Genomic DNA, 16249 nt, shown 5'->3' on the forward strand with positions numbered 1-16249 from the left:
CGCTCCCCTGTCTCAGGCCCCTGGCCAAGACTTCATGTTAAGTCACCTAAATTGTTCTGTCCCAAATCAGACCTAGTTGGCAGACAAACGACTGGGGGGTCCCAGCCACCGTTCCCTTTTTGCTGCCTTACAAAAAGAGACTTGGGGAGAAAAATCACCCACTTGAGCAAGTTCCATCTTTGTGCTGCAGCTGCCGTCGGTGTTCCCTGTAAGCTGTGGGCTCGTGCGAGTGCTCAGCATTGTTTCCAATGCTCCCCAGCCCATTAGCAGAGCATCCCCAGCTCGGTTTCTTGTTTCTACTGATGGTGCACTTTTACTCACACCCGAGTGTGCATAAAATGCATTCCACACCTGGATAGAAAAGGTCAGAGGGAACATTGACCCCCCAAATCCTGGGACCCGACACCATTTTCATCCCAACCTTGAAAAATGGCCTCATCAGATTGGGTTGGGCCAGAAAGAGCCGGATCATCGCTTAGTAAATAATATTTGCAGCCCAAGGCAAAGGGCACAGACCAGGCTTTCACCATGTGGGGCCGGAAGACCATGAGCATCAGGATGCCTGAGCTGGGTCCACAAGAGCCTAAAAGATGAGGTGCCTTGATTTTAGCCAAATACGACCACCACCACCAGCTTCGGCTGAATTGAAAACACCACCTGGGAAGTGAGACTAAGACCTTGTCTATATTACACCATTACGTTAACGTCAGCTGCCCTGCACTGACCTAGCTGTGGAAGTGACAACGATTCCTCAGCTCTCATCCCCTATTAGCCCTCCTCTATTTGTGATACCTTGATGACATCTTTATGATTTGGACTCATGGTATAGAGACTCTAGAAGAATTCCACAGAGACTTTGACAATCTGCACCCCACCTTCAACTTATGCCTTGATTACGCCACGCAAGAGATACATTTCCTGGACACTACAGTACTAATCAAGGCTGGTCTGATCAGTACCTCACTGTACCGGAAACCCACTGATCGCTATACTTACCTACACGCTTCTAGCTTCCATCCTGCACACATAACGAGATCCATTGTTTACAGTCAAGTCCTCAGATACAATCGCATTTGCTCTGATGCAACTGACAGAAACCAAAAACTACAAGATCTCTACAAAATATTCATAAACTTAAATTACCCACCAGGAGAAATAAAAAAAACAAATTGACAGGACCAGACGAATACCCAGAGACCAGCAACTCCAAGACAGGACCAAAAAAGCCAAGAACAGAACACCACTGGTCATCACCTACAGCCCCCAACTCAAACGACTGCAATGCATTATCAAAGACTTACAACCTCTCCTTAATCGGGATGCCACACTCCAGAAGGCCCTTGGTGACAGGCCTGTTCTCTTCTCCAGACAACTTCCCAACCTTACGAGGATTCTGACCAATATCTACAGTCTATCCCGCAGGAACACCAGTTCTGGGACTTTTCCTTGCAACAAAGCCCACTGCCAGCTTTATCCACATATCTATTCTGGAGATACCATCACTGGACCTAACCAGATTATTCACAGAATCACAGGCACATTCTCATGTTCCTCTGCTAACATCATTTATGCCATCATGTACCAACAATGCCCGGGTGCTTTGTATATTGGACAGACTTCAAACTCTCTGCGACAAAGAGTTAATGGGCACAAAACAGACATCAAAACACTCCTGATCCACAAAACAGTTAGTCTACATTTTAATGGAGTGGGCCATTCTGTTAATGAGTGAAGAGTTTGCGTCTTATTGAAGAAGAATTTTCAGTCTGCTTTGGAAAGAGAAACTGCTGAACTCTCTTTCATATTCTAATTCCACACAGTAACACTTTGTTTCCACCAGGATGCGAATTTTCTGGGACATTATAGGGGCTTTTTTGCATACTTGGTTTAATCTAATTCTTGACCCTCACCCCGCCCTGCCACTCTGCTCTCTTATTTGCTCACATTGATAGTTTTTTTCTGATTTGTCAACCTTGATTACTGTTTTTGGTTCTCTGTGTCTAAAATATTGAGTCTGTTCTGGGCTGGCTCTGGTCTGAAGAAGTGGGTCTGTCCCACCAAAGCTCACCTCATAAATTCTTTTGTTAGTCTTTAAAGTGCTACTTGACTGCTTTTTTGTTTTCATTTCAATAGGTGCCTGTTGATTTCAGTGCCTCTCTACTTTCCTTTTACATCACCTGCACAGCTGGCAGAAGGAACTAACCTGTCAGAGTCCTCTGTGCCTGATACCTGTCACATGAGAGCCTGTAAGAAAAGTGGCAGATTGGGGAAGGAAAAGGGAGAGGGTTTGATTGACTCCAAAGGGCGCTGTATGCTAATCAGGAGAGGTGTGTCTGCAAACAGCCACATGCGACCACCTCTGATACACTGCGTCCCAAAGCAGGTGAATTGGGCTTCAGAGAAAGGGTGGTTGGTTTTAGACTTTTGTCCCTTAGTTGGAGCAGGGTGGAAGCAGCTGTTTGAAAACGTTCCCCATGGGCAGGAAGCTTGTGCCTGTTCTGCTGGGTGTGCAGCTGAGAAGCATGTGGTTCAGACTGTACTTTTAGGGATCATTTCTGTGGTGTGTAGCTAGAGAAGTGCATGTTGGTGTTCTTGGTTTTGCCATCCATGATGATGAATTGAAGTGTTCTCTTTTGAGCATAAGATAAGCAGGCACTGCTGCTGTTTGCTCTTGATGGCTGTTCTTGTTTTTTTTTGGAAACAAGAACAAGAGAACCTCGTCTGAGTGGTTGGTTCTTATTGTTAAGTTTAAAAGAAGTTTTGAGAGTGGGGAGAATTGCGTTAGCTGCTTTTACATAAAATGTTCAGGAGCAGACAGAGTGAAAATGGTGTTTAAAAGTTTCTGTTTCTTAATTGTTAAAATAATTTTATCCTTTTTTAAAATACACACACATTTCCTTTGTTACACTATGCTGCACTTTTCACGTGGGGACCTGGTTCTGCTTTTCTCCGTGGTTGGCTGAGCCTACACCACAGTGTGATGTCAAAAGGCAAACTTTCCAAAGCCCTCTTCTGACAGATCAGCGTTCGAAAGCGAGCGTCCACACGCCCCAAGCGAAAGGAGATTGTGAGCTGCTCTTTGAAAAGACCAGGCCCTTGGTTTGCAAGGAAGCAGCCACATGTCACAGGGTGCTCTTTTGTGAGAAAAGGGCCAGAAAATGCCGTGGCTGCGCTAGCAAGGCAGATAAGCCCTTCTGGGGGCTGCAGCCTGGTGCTCCTTTAAAGGGCTCCTCCAAAACACACTCATTCTGCACATGCCAAGGGCTGGCTTGTACCCAGAGCACCGAGAACTCAACCACATGGAGAAGCCACTTGGTGGCACACAATGGCCCCCAGAGACTCCCTGATGCCCGACCCATCCAGGCCATGGTCAGCCTGAAGGCACTGCTCCGAGCTGCCACCCTCCAGCAGCTCCAGGGCTCTAGCCTAATGGCTACCCTGGCACAGGCCACTGCCCTGGGGCGACGCTTGTTCTGCCTCCCCTGGGTTGTCCGGCTCTGTGGGACGAGCCCTCCAGCAGCGAGTGATGGGACAGGCTGGTTCTGGGGGACTGGAACGACACCCGCTGGCCCCACAACTTCAGAACGAGAAAGTGGCTATTTCTGGAGCTCAGTCATTGGCCCTCCCCGGCCCCCCAGCACCATGATACACAGGTGCCGCCCACACTCCCCTTGCACAAGGGGGTAGCCATTGCTGTGTGGAGGCTCACTACCCTGGACAGCCACCAGTCATTTGGCCACCAATTGGGGGTGGGCAGGGCCACCATTGCGGCTGTTCTGCTGGAGGTAGGGCATGCTTGGGGCACCTCCCCACCATGGGGAGGAGGGCTACCAGGCAAGCGGGACCCTCGGAGACAGGGGAGAGGGACAGGGTGGGGTGGCTGGGACCCGGTGGCAGGAGGGGAAGGGGATGCATGGAGCACCCCATCACGCACACATGGACCCGTTCTCCCCACACACCATTCAGGTCTTCTGGGCAATCAAAAACAACCTACTTTACTGGGTTGTCCATGTCTGGGATCTGCAAGTCACCCTAATGGGGCTGAGAAGCTGGACTTCCCCAAGTGCTTCAGGGCTCTGGATGGGACCCACATTGCTATCCAGGCCCCAGAATGCAGCACAGGCGTCTTCATCAATTGCAAGGGGTACCATTTTGTGGGTGCTCCAGACCCGCATGGACACCAAGGGACGATTTATGGCATTCTGGGTGGGTTTGTCTGGGTGAGCCCACAATGCCCGTATCTTTTGCAACTCATGGCTCTGCTGCAGCATGCAGGAGAAGACATCCATCCCAACCTGGGAACTACCAAATGGGGACACCACCAGCCCCCCGATATAATGCCCAATGCCATTTACCCCTTGCATGAGTGGCTGATGCGTCCCTACATGGGACACACTGAGCCCAGCCAGGATGTTTTTATTTAGTTCCTAAACTGGGCTTGCAATATTAGGTGGCTGAAGGGCACTTTCAGGGCCCCCTCAGGATACTGGAGGTCATCCCGCGCAATGTACCAGATGTGGTGGGTACATGCTGCTCCCTCCACAACACTGTGGAGGTAAAGCAAGAGCCGTTCATGCAGGGGTGGGTTTTGGGTCTGGCCATGGCTCCAAGCAGCTGGCTGCTTTCCCGTGCTGTCAGGAACAGAGGGTCAGGGTGCAGGTCAGTAAGTTCCTCTGGGAGGCCTTTGTGCGGGGGCCCATGTGACACCCCCAACATACAGCCACCACCACAACTCCCTTCCCATGCACCCACCTCTCAATATCAACCCGCCCCCCGACACTCCCATACCCTCCCGGCCTCCGAATAGACACCAGGGACAGGGAGTGTTGATAAAGGAAAGTATTTCATGAAACTCTGGCAATGGATTCCAAACTGCATAAACAGAACAGTAAACGATTGACAAGAGGGATGGGGGACTATAGACAATTAGGGTCCTGGGGTGGGCAGTGGGGGCAATGGAGCTTAGAGGAGGTCTTGGAGAGGGGGTGGGGTAACAGAACTCAGAAAGGGCTCTGGGGAGCGGGTGGGAGGCCACAGTCCATATTCTCACACGGGCTGGGATGGGTCTGGGACCATCAGGAGGTAGGGACAAGGAAGGGGTCCAGTGGGCTCAGGCTTGGGCTCACTGGGGGCTACAGGAAGGGAGGGAGGGGATGGGGAAAGGCTGGGTGGGAGCAGGGCAGCAATGTCAGGGACTGTGGGTGGAGGGGTGGGGGGAACTGTGGGACACTGTGAGGGACATGTGGAGGGAGGAGCTGCAGGGGCTGTGGGAGGGACTGGTGATGGGGTGGGAGGCTGAGCCAGACACGTGGTCACAGCCTGTGTGAGGGTGTCCAGGCTGCCTGCCACCCAATCCCAGGCCTCCTGCTCCATCACCAGCCTCTCCTGCGTGACAGCAGTCACGTCCTGCAGGGTGGTGTGAGCAGTGACAGCAGCAGCTTCCTCCTCCCCACAGTGGCACCAGCACATGCCCCAGCACTGGCCCCAAGTGGGCGCTCTTAGGGGTGCAGTTCCAGCCCCCTCGCCCTCTGGTGTGGGCCTTTCTGGCTTGTGTACAGGCCTTGTCTGGCCCCTGGGTGGTGGAGCTCTGGAGACAGAAGGGGACCCAGGGAAAGGCCATCAGTACCATGACCTGGCCCTGGGGGCTGTGTGCCCCCCTCCACCTTGTCCCCCCATCTGGCCCGGGGTCCCTGAGGGATCTGTGTGGCTGGGGGGTCCCTGCGAGGGTGGGACATATGCAGTGTAGCTCAGCCTCCCTCCCTGGGCATGCAGCCTGTGGTGCTGTCCTCAGGGGCAGGTGCTGAGTGTTGCATGAGGCCCCCATTGAGGCTCAGGGAGCACAGCCATGTGGGGTGCATCCAGACTGGAGCTGGTGGCTGTGTGAGTGGGCCACTGCTGGCCTCCGTCCCCTTGTGCCAGGCGTCCAACATGCACGAAACCTACTTTGGTGTCCCTAGAGGAACTGAAGAGAGGCCCAGCTGGAGGGGGGCCAGATGGAGACCTCTCAGGACACAGAGATGATGAGGACCCCATTGCTGGAACCCCTGTCTTGGCTCTGGGCTTCTGTTCCTGTGCCTGTTGGGTGGGAGCTGCTGCCTGATACTGGTCCTGATACCTCCTGCAGCCCTCTGCAAAGCGCCATCTGACCTGGTCGTGTGTACGACGTATGTGGTCAGTGCTGCCTCCTTGGGTCCCAGGCGGCCGTTGAGCTCCTGGAAGTGGGGCAGGTAGCGGCCACTGCCCCTCGAGTGGCTGGCCTCATCCTGGGCCTGGCAGTTGGCCTGCCACAGTTCCTTCACTTTTCTCCCCAGTAGTTCAGCTGTTCAGGTGGGGTGACCCTCAGAGCTCAGGCCAGAGAACAGGTGGCTGAAGGCTGCAGCATCCTGGCACCAGCCAGTCATGTGGAGCAGCAGCTCCTCATTCCCCAGAGTGTCAGAAGTCCTTAAAGTCCGTCTCACTCCAGGAGGGGCCCTCGTCTGCGTCCCCTGGCTGGGCTCCTGACACACCTCAGATGGGTTGAAGGGGGGTCTGGGGGATACAGGGCTGTGGTCAATGGCCATGGATTGCCCCATGGAACTTTCACTGGGGCAGAATGATCCCCCTCCCCCACCATCTTCTGCCCCAGGGCCACAGTTCCCTCTAATGTTCCCTGGGGATGTAGAATACAGTTTTCTCTGTACACCAAGGCCTGGGCAGATGTGCACCTCCAAGAGAAACACCGGCTGCTGCCTGTGGGGCTCTGCTAATTAGCCAGGCAGCACCTGCATCTCTCCCAAGCAGCTGCTCAAGCACACAGCTTCCAGGGACACTGCCGGGGCCGGGGCTGAAGAAATCCAATCTGACCAGCCTCACCCAACTGAGTATTCACCAGTGTGTGTGGCCTAGGAGGAGAGATGCTCTTGCAGCTGTGATGGCTGAGTGTTTAAGGTGTTGCACTAGAAATCCAGTAGGGTTTCCCTGCGCAGGTTCAAATCCTGCTCACAGCGAGGGCTGTGTTTTAGCCACATCCTGTAACGAGGACACTACAGCAGCACACACTCTGAGACACTGCCCAGGGGCTGTCTGTGACCAGTGTGTCTAAGAGGTCAGGGGAGTCTGTGCCTGGGGGAAATGCTGACCCTGGGGTGTGGTCACTGCTCTGGCTGCTGCTGGGCCCAGCCTGTCTCCTATGTCAGCCCAACAGTGCTACACTCACCTGTGTAATGCCCTGGGAAGGAGTGGGCAGCCCTGGTTCAGCTGCAGCCAGTGAGAGGGCAGCTACCTTGAAGGGAAGGGCCTGTTTTCAAGGATGGCTCAGGGGCTCTGGTCTCTCCCAGCTCCTGAGCTGTGCAGTACACAGCTGGGAAAGGGGCAGACACTTGCCCAAGGGGGAATGAAAGTCACAATCTCCTGTCTGCCCCAACAGCAATAGACTGATCTGCAGAACCAGACACAGGCCAGCATCCCTTCCTATGGTTCTCCCACAGGTTGTGGGGACCAGCTCAGTGCAGGGCCAAAAAGGGGGCACAGCATAAAAACTGTCATCACCCCTGTTCTGGGGCAGCTGCCACAGCTGGGAGCCCCCAGCTCCTCTGCTCTGTGGGGCAGTCAGTGATGCTCCTGTGCATACCCACAATGCATTGCGTGGTGCATCCAGAGTCCCTCATCCACGAGCTGCTTTTGCTCCTGGAGCCTCTGGTTCTGGGGCTGAAATTCGGCTGGAAGCACCTCTGGGCAATGGGCTGCACAAAGGGGAGGCTTTGTGGGTTGTCTGTGTCATCACTGTGATGTGAGAAGAACTTGCTTTCCCCCCACTCCAGCTCCTTCAGAGGGTTTGGTGTATAATTTCTTCCTTACTTATATAATTTCTTTTTGTGTTTTTGTAAAGCTGTTTGTGCAGAAAGATATGTGAGAGTTTTTATCCATTTTGTGGTTGATGTGTATTAACAGCTTGAATTTTATGTATATATTCTTGAATGTTTCTTGCTGTTTAATACTTTTTTTTCCAAATGTACTTGCTGTGCTGTGTGGATGATTCTGTGATTTTATTAAACTTTTTGTGTGTTGTATAATTTTTGCCCTTTTAAGCTGAGGGTCACTGTGTTCTGCAGGAGCAGGGTGGATAGGTAATAGGCTGAGGGCTCTATCCGTGTGAAAGGAGACACATTGTAAAAGAAGCCAGAGGGTTCAGTTTTCCTAGGAGAATGAGGCATTTTCAATCACAGAGAACGTGTCTTATGTAGAAGTGCAGCAAAACACAGAACCATCTGCTTTCTACCTGAGGCAACTCCCCCAGCCTTTTCCAATGTGGGCTTCTTTAACATTGTACATTCCTCTAATGCTGCCCTGACTGCACTTGTGTCAAGGGCCAAAAGGAAAAGCCCCTTTTACCAGCACAAGTTGGATGGGCAGCAAGCTCTTTATCTGGCAGTGCCGGGCTCAAGCCCTTCTCTGGGCAGCTGGTTGTTAATTTGCCTTGTGCCCCTGGAGCTCAAAGGCCGTGTCTACACGTGCCACGAGAAACTTGTTCAACATAATTTTGTCATACAGACATAGCCAGCAGCATTTGAACCAGACTGAATGGGATTTCTCGGATGCCACGCAAGTCTCTGCTAAAGTGTGGCTGTGTTTGTTTGGCTTTGGTAGTGGATTCCTGTTTCTATAACTTTCTTGCTTCCTAGAGAGGGAGTTCTTGAGGCCAGAAGAGGTGGCAAGGAAATGAGAAGCAGAGAAAGCCAATGGAGCTGCTGTGGAGTGCTGGTGGCCTTGGGAGAGTGATCCTGCTGCTCCTACCTGAGTAAGGAGCGCTGTGCAGTGAGGGCTGGTAGCTCTGGGAGGCTGGGTCCAGGGATGTCCAACCCTCACCTGCTCTGCTTTCTTCCTCATTGGTTTTTTTTCCCTTTCATGAAAGTTTAACACTTGAGGGACAGTGGGGAATAACAGCCGAAAAGGATCTGGGAGTTGAAGTGGACGAGATGCTGGACAAGAGTCAACAGGGTGCCCTTGTAGCCAAGAAAGCTAATGGCATATTAGGTTGCATCAAGAGGAGCGTTGCCAGTAGATCCAGAGACGTGATTATTCCTCTTTATTCGGCTTTGGTGAGGCTGCATCTGGAGGACTGTGTCCAGTTCTGGGCCCCCTTTTACAGGAAGGATGTGGATACACTGGAGAGGGTCCAGTGGAGGGTGACCAAAATAATTAGGGGGTGGAGCAAATGACTTTTGAAGAAAGGTTGAGGGAATTGGGACTGTTTAGTCTGCAGAAGAGAAGACTGAGGGGGGACTTGATAAGAGCCTTCAGCTTACTGAAGGGAGGCTGCAAAGAGGCTGGAGAGAGGCCGTTCACAGTGGTCACGGATGGCAGAACACAGAACAATGGACTGAAGTTGCAGTTGGAAAGGTCCAGGTGGGACATTAGGAAAAACTTTTCCACTCGGAGGGTGGTGAAGCATTGGAATGGTCTCACCAGGGAAGTCGTGGAGTCTCCATCCCTGCAGGTGTTTAAATCTCGCCTTGACAAAGCCCTGGCAGGGCTGATCTGATGGGTTTGGTCCTGCCTCGGGCAGGGGGCTGGACTCGATGATTTTTTTAGGTCTCTTCCAGCTCTTTTGTTCTCCGATTCTGTGATTCTACGACCACACACACTCAGAGCCTCCTACACTCACACGTTTACCCAGATGAACCCCCACTGCTTTTAGTGACAGCTCTGTGGGAAGCTTTACGATATATTTCAACAGCAGAGAACAATTTTTCTCTTCTGAGCTGTGAAAACTTCGTCTTTCTAAGGCTACGTCTGCACAAGCCAAACACTTCGAAATGGCCATGCAAATGGTCATTAACAAAATGGCCCACTCCATTAAAGTGCCGGCTGACAGCTCAGCAGCTCCAGCTCGAGCAAGAGTTTATCAGATTCACACTGGTATGCCAGTTCGAGGGGACTGTAACTACTACCTGCTGAGTCGCATGGGAGGGAAACAGGCATCCATTGCGTCTGTGAGCTCCAGCTCAGACAGAGAACTTCTGCCTGGTTCTTCTTTCTCCTGCAAGTTGTTCAGGGACAGAGCTCATCAGCGCCCTTGGTAAGAAGCTGTAACATTTGCAAGTTCACCCTGGTTGTTGACACAACTTTTTCTTTGTGCCGCTGCCTAAAGCAGGGTCAGCCAGTCAATCAACTGCTCTGGGATGCTGCCAATAGGGCTGCAGAAAGGAGTCTCAGCTCGGGGCTGGACTTCATGGCGAAGCGGACAGGGAGCTGCAGACGGGGACTTGAAGAGGGAGTGTGACAGAGGGAGGCCAATGGTGGTTAGGAAGACCCCCAACACCTGTGTCTGCACAACTCCTGTCTCCTCCACCTGTGCCTGTAGCCAGACAGACGGCCTGGCCGTGGATGCCTCTGCCCAGATGCTGGTGCGGCTTTGCAGGGACTGTGGCTTGCAATTCCCACTCACTGATATCCAGGCTGGGGGCACCATCCAGTGTGAAAGGTGCCTGCTGGTGGAATCTCTCAGGCGGCAGGTGGGAGAGCTACAGGAGGAGGTAGCCAGGTTGAGGAGTACCCGACTCCACGAGCAGGTCCTGGACAGTATTCATGTGGAGACAGCTGAGGTCACTGTCCCAGGACACAGGACGGCTGATAAACCACTGGTGGCGGAGGAGACAGATCGGGGGGACACTGGCAGCTGGTTACTGCTGGCAGCAGGCAGTGTTCCACCCCTGCTCCGAACCCTCCCGCCGTGGTACTAGGAAACCGTTACGCTGTACTTGATACAGGAGACAAAGAATCGCCCCACACAGCAGACGAGAAACCTCGTGCCCCCACGGCTGGGAAGTCTGCTGCCACCACTGCGAGGAGGAAGTGCAGATTAGTGGTGCTCAGGACTCTCTTCTAAGGGGGATGGAGATGCCCATCTATCGCCCTGACATTTCATCTCGGGAGGTGTGCTGCCTGCCGGGGGCCCGTATCCAAGACATTACAGAGGTGTTGTCAAGGATTACCCGTCCCTCTGACTACTATCCTGTGCTTCTTCTCCATGTGGGCCCTAATGAAACGGCAAGGTGTGATGCCGAGCAGGTCAAGAGTGACTTCAGGGCTCTGGGGGCACGGGTGAGCGAGTTTGGGGCACAGGTGGGTTTCCTTCAGAAGATCCCCGCAGGCCACACGTCTGCACGTGTACTTCGGAGTCAGGAAGAGCTTCTTCTGGACTCCGAACCATGCGCTGATATGCTAATGAGGTGTGGAAATTTGCATCCATGCCTCATTAGCATTTTCCAGATAACTCATGAGCCTGGGGCTTCCAGAAGATGCGGCACGTGTCGACACAGCCAAAGGCTATGTCTGCACAGCAGCATTATTCCTGAGAGAGGTATTCCAGAAGAGGTATTCCAGAATAGCCGATTCCAACATAGCACAGCTGCACATAATATGGATTTCAAAATATGGCTCAGCTATTTGGACATACAGCAGCTGCAGACACTGAAGCCTATTCTGAATACAGACATTGGAAGGACTATGGCTTATTTTGAGCCAGGCACTATTCCCTCTCTACACAGTCCCTATGTCAAAAGAGCTTTTTGAAATATTCAAAATAGCTGTAGTCATGACCCCAAGACACACTCAGCCAGGGCTCTGCTCTCAGTCTCTGGTTCTGTTTCCTTTGACATCCTGGCCTTAGGCAGGAAAAGTCTCTTCTTGTCCTCAGCTCTAGTGGAAGTGAAGAGAGGAGAAATTGGTATTTCCATCATCCTCAGAGAGTGGAAGTGGATTTTCTTCTCTTCAGTTCTATCCCCACCTGCCCAGAGAGGAGAGAAAATAACCCTTCCCCAGCTGACTGTCCCCCTCAGCACCTCTGGGGCACCTGGCATTGGCTACTGTCAGCAGACAGGATACTGGGTTAGATGGCCATTTGGTCTGACCCAGTATGGCCGTTCTTATGTCTTATGTCTTTCCACATCATCTCCATCTGTGCACTGGGCCTAGACATGAATTACGTATATCCAGGGGACGGTAAGGAAATGGGGAGCTCAGCGTTCGTGTTCCTCACTTACACAAGGACAATAGATGGAGGGTCAAAAATGTGATGGGAAAAGTGTTACTGAGAAGGGGGAGGGGATGGTGCGTGTTGAAGGGCTGGATGGAGATTTCTGCTTGGAGAGTTCTGATTCTTCACACCTGACACTTGTCTAGCCAGGGCAGTCGGGGCAGGTGAGCATCAGTCACGAGATTGTTCTCACATGAAAGGGCACCAGAGGCTTTCTGTAGGTATTTGGAAAGAACAAAAAGAGGGGAACTCCTGGCTGGGTATTAAATATTCAGGAGTTTTCTGCTGCCAGTTTTCTTGAGAAGCCGGCAAACTCCCACAGCCTGGTGGTGACGGCATTTCTACCACTACTCCACTGGAGCAGAGCAGCCCCAGGAGGCCTTGAGTTGCCTCAGCCCCCAGGAGGCAGCTTGACTTCACTCTTCTCCTCCCACTTCTCATTTCTGTGTGGGTAGGTCTGTTTGGAGACGCCTGAAGCTCCTGGTGACCAGCTGCTTTGCTCTCCCCTTGTTCTGGGCCCCTTTGACCACAGTAAAGGGGTTGCACGTAAGCTGCCTGAAAGCTTTGACCAACAGATCTTAGCTCACACCAAGCACCACAGGTTAAAACTCCAACACCCCCCATCTCACCAAGGAGCAAATCATCCCTGCTCTCCAATTCCAACAGAGCACTTGCTGGGGGAAGAGGAAGTAAGAAGCAAAGCTGGGAATTGAACCTAGGCCAACTGCACAGGAAGCAGCCATGCTAACCACTACACCACCAGCACCTCTTTGTGGGGTGGGAGTGGTTGGGGGGGGGGGGGGCGGGGGGCTAAAAGGGCAACATGCAGAAATATGAATTACTGAGCATGTGGTTTCCACCCCACCCCGGTTCTTTTTTCATTAGTTGTAGGCATCCTTCGATCCCAAGGGATCCTGGGTTTGCGCCCCAGCTGGACTGATCCGCGCAGTGTCTCCTGTGGCTGTGCAATCCAAGGCGGGAGTGGCAGTCCTTTCCGCACAGTGAGCAGCAGGAGGCGGACGTCGCTCTGGGGTCACGGGCACGGACCTCTGTGAGGGCTCTCCTGCCTTCCGCTTCCTTCACCAACGTAGTTTCATACATAACAAGAGCTTCCTTCACTCCCTGTTTCCAGACATGCATGTCTGAGGCGAGCGAATGCCAGGTGTTCACACTGATAGAGAGAGCACTGAGGTCACACTTGCACGTGTCCTTGTAGCGCAATTTAGGTCGCTCTTTCGGCCTCTTTCCAGACGCCAGTTGGCCGAAGAGGAGGTGCTTCGGTATTCGGCCATCCGTCATGCGTGAGACGTGGCCCAGCCAGCGCATACGCCTCTGTTTGAGAAGGGTGAGCATGGAGGCGGTGCCCTCTCAAGCACTGCGCTACTGGGGACCTTGTCCTGCCATGAGATACCGAGTATGCGCCTAAGGCAGCGCATGTGGAACGTGTTGAGCCGCTGCTCTTGTTTTGAGTGCAAAGTCCATGTTTCACCGGCGTACAGCAGTGTGCTCAAAACACAGGCTGCGTAGACCTGCACCTTGGTGTGTACAGTGAGCTTATTGTTAGCCCATACTCTCTTCGTCAGCCTGGAGAACGTTGTGGCGGCTTTTCCAATGCGCTTGTTGATCTCGCTGTCAAGTGACAAGTTGCCCGAGACCGTCGAGCCGAGGTACACGAACTCATGGACGACTTCCAGTTCGTAGTCTAGCACGTTGATAGATGGCTCATTACCCATGTTCTGGCCCATCACCTGGGTCTTCTTTAAGCTGATTGTGAGGCCAAATTCCACACATGCATCCGCAAAGCGAGTTATGAGTGACTGCAGTTCCTGCTGAGCGTGAGCAGCAATAGCTGCATCGTCAGCAAAAAGGAACTCACTTAGACGCTTCGTAAGCACCCTGGTCTTCTCTCTAAGCCTCGACAGTTTCAAGAGTTTGCCGTCCGTTCTCGTGTAGAGAGAGATGCCCTCTGTAGCAGTTCCGAAGGCATATTTGAGCAAAACTGCAAAGAAGATGCCGAACAGTGTTGGAGCCAGCACACACCCCTGCTTCACTCCGCTGAGAATCTCAAAGGGTTCGGATGTGGATCCGTCGTATACGATGGTCCCCTTCATGCCTTCATGAAAGGCCCTAATAATGCTGAGCAGAGCTGGGGCACAGCCAATCTTAGCCAGAATCGCGAACAGACCTTTTCTGCTGATGAGGTCAAATGCCTTGGTCAAGTCGATGAAGGCAACATACAGAGGTTTGTTCTGCTCCTTGCACTTTTCTTGTAGTTGCCTATCCGAGAAAACCATGTCTATGGTGGACCGTTCAGCTCTGAACCCACACTGAGACTCAGGGAAGACTCTCTCCGCAAGAACATTGAGTCTCTTCAGAACACCACGTGCAAATAGCTTCCCCATGGTACTGAGAACGGAGATGCCACAGTAGTTGTTACAATCGCTTTTGTCACCCTTGTTCTTGTAGACAGTCACGATGTTAGCATCCCTCATATCTTGCGGTGCGCTGCCTTCTCTCCAGCATTGGCAGAGTATTCTGTGCAGCTCTGAAACTAGAGTACCGTTGGCGCATTTGAGGATTTCTGAGGGAATACCATCCTTCCCTGGGGCTTTTCCAGAAGACAGTGCTTTTAGTGCGTCACTGAGTTCCTCCAAGGTGGGCTCAGCGTCGAGTTCAGTCATGGTGGGCAGAGGCTTGATGGCATTCAGGGCTCTCTCTGTAACTACGGTCTCTCTGGCGTACAACTGTGAGTTGTGTTCCACCCAGCGTTCCATCTGCTTGGTTCTGTCAAGAGGGACACTAAATTCCTACCAACATAGTTGTAAAAGTCTCTGATTGGTTCTGAGTGCTCAGAGTGGCAGCAGATGACACTGATTTTGAAAGGTAAGTGAGCCTGGGGTTGTGGGGAATTGAAGGCTAGCAGCAGTTTGGGGACATGAGTGGGAGGGAGGGTTCAAACCTGATGGCGGAAAGGGCCCATGGGGGCAGGGGGGTCAGGCTGCTGCAGGTTCAGTCTGTGGGGGGTTAAGGCTGCAGCAGTTCGGTTGCACTGGGCCGGGGTGGGGAGTTTAAGTTTCAGCGGTTTGTATGGGGGGGATTTAGGTGCAGGGCTGGTGGGGGGTTGAGTTTTGGCAGTTCAGGGTGCAGGGGGCAGAGTGGGGGTTGTGTTTCAGTGGTTCAGGTGTGTGGGAGGTTTAGGTTTCACTGGTTAATGCACCTCAAGCACAACTCAAAATCCCGCCCCCTTGGCCCTGGCTCACCACACCCGGCCTTGTGCAGTCCCACTTGAGGCCCTTGCATGGCTCTGGATCACCACCCACCGTGCAGCTCTGACTCACCCCCACCATGTTCAGCTCCAGCTCAATCCCCTGCATGGTCCTGGCTCAATTTCACCATTTGATGCTTTAACGCCCCCCAGGCTTCATCCTGCTACTCCCCTGCCACGGCCCCAACCAGCAGCCAGGCTTAATCCACCTCAGCTGCCCCCCAACCCCAGGACTTACCTTTCAAAAGGAGATCCAGGAGCTCAGATGCTCCTGCTGCTTCCCAGGCTGCAGAAGGGGCCTTCTGCCAGGAAAAAAGCTGGTTCCCAACTGACGTAAACTTCACGTCATGTGGGGGTGCTGGGAACACAATCCTGCCACAGCTGCAGAGACTGCTGGACTTGCTTAGCCGTGTGATTAAGCCACAAACCAGCTCCCTGCTGTGGGGTCTGTGGTTGTGACCCCCGCCCCCTTCCAAAGCGCCCATCCATTAAGGACCTTGTTGTCTTGATTCTGTCCGTAAGGCCAGGCTGCCCTGCAGACAGCACTTGGACTATGGACTGTGGCCGCAAGTTTACGCTGCCCTGTGAAACATAAAGGGGGTTCTGAATACACCACCCCTGACAAGACCATAAATATGAAAATACCATTTACTCCTTATAACACGAGAACTGGTGTCACTGAATGAAATTAATGGGCACCAGATCTACCAGAACCAAAGAGGAAGCATTTTTCACACAGCTCACAGCCAGCCAATGGAACCCCTCACCAGAGGAGGCTGTGAAGGTCGAGATTAGTCCAGAATTCAGAAGTCAGAGGAAAGCAGAAGGGAGGAGTCATCCCAGGCTGCAGCCCACCACAACTCCCCTCCTCTGGGAAACTGCAGCAGGGGGTTGCTAATGCTGACAGCTCCATGGGGGGGCTTGAAAAACACAGTATCAAAGGCAGGGAGAGCCCTGGCCTGCAGACC

General features: G+C 52.8%; 1 non-coding gene and 1 pseudogene across 1 annotated transcript; both read left to right on the forward strand.

Moving 5' to 3' along the window:
* Window positions 1-2530: 2530 nt before the first annotated feature.
* Window positions 2531-2730, forward strand: LOC142016257 (small nucleolar RNA U3; annotated as a pseudogene).
* A 4174-nt stretch (window positions 2731-6904) lies between these two features.
* TRNAS-AGA (transfer RNA serine (anticodon AGA)) lies at window positions 6905-6986 on the forward strand. Its single transcript has one exon. It is a non-coding gene; the product is annotated as a tRNA-Ser (tRNA).
* Window positions 6987-16249: the final 9263 nt, after the last annotated feature.

This window comes from Carettochelys insculpta, chromosome 7 (genome assembly GCF_033958435.1).
Source record: "Carettochelys insculpta isolate YL-2023 chromosome 7, ASM3395843v1, whole genome shotgun sequence".
NCBI lineage: Eukaryota > Metazoa > Chordata > Testudines > Carettochelyidae > Carettochelys > Carettochelys insculpta.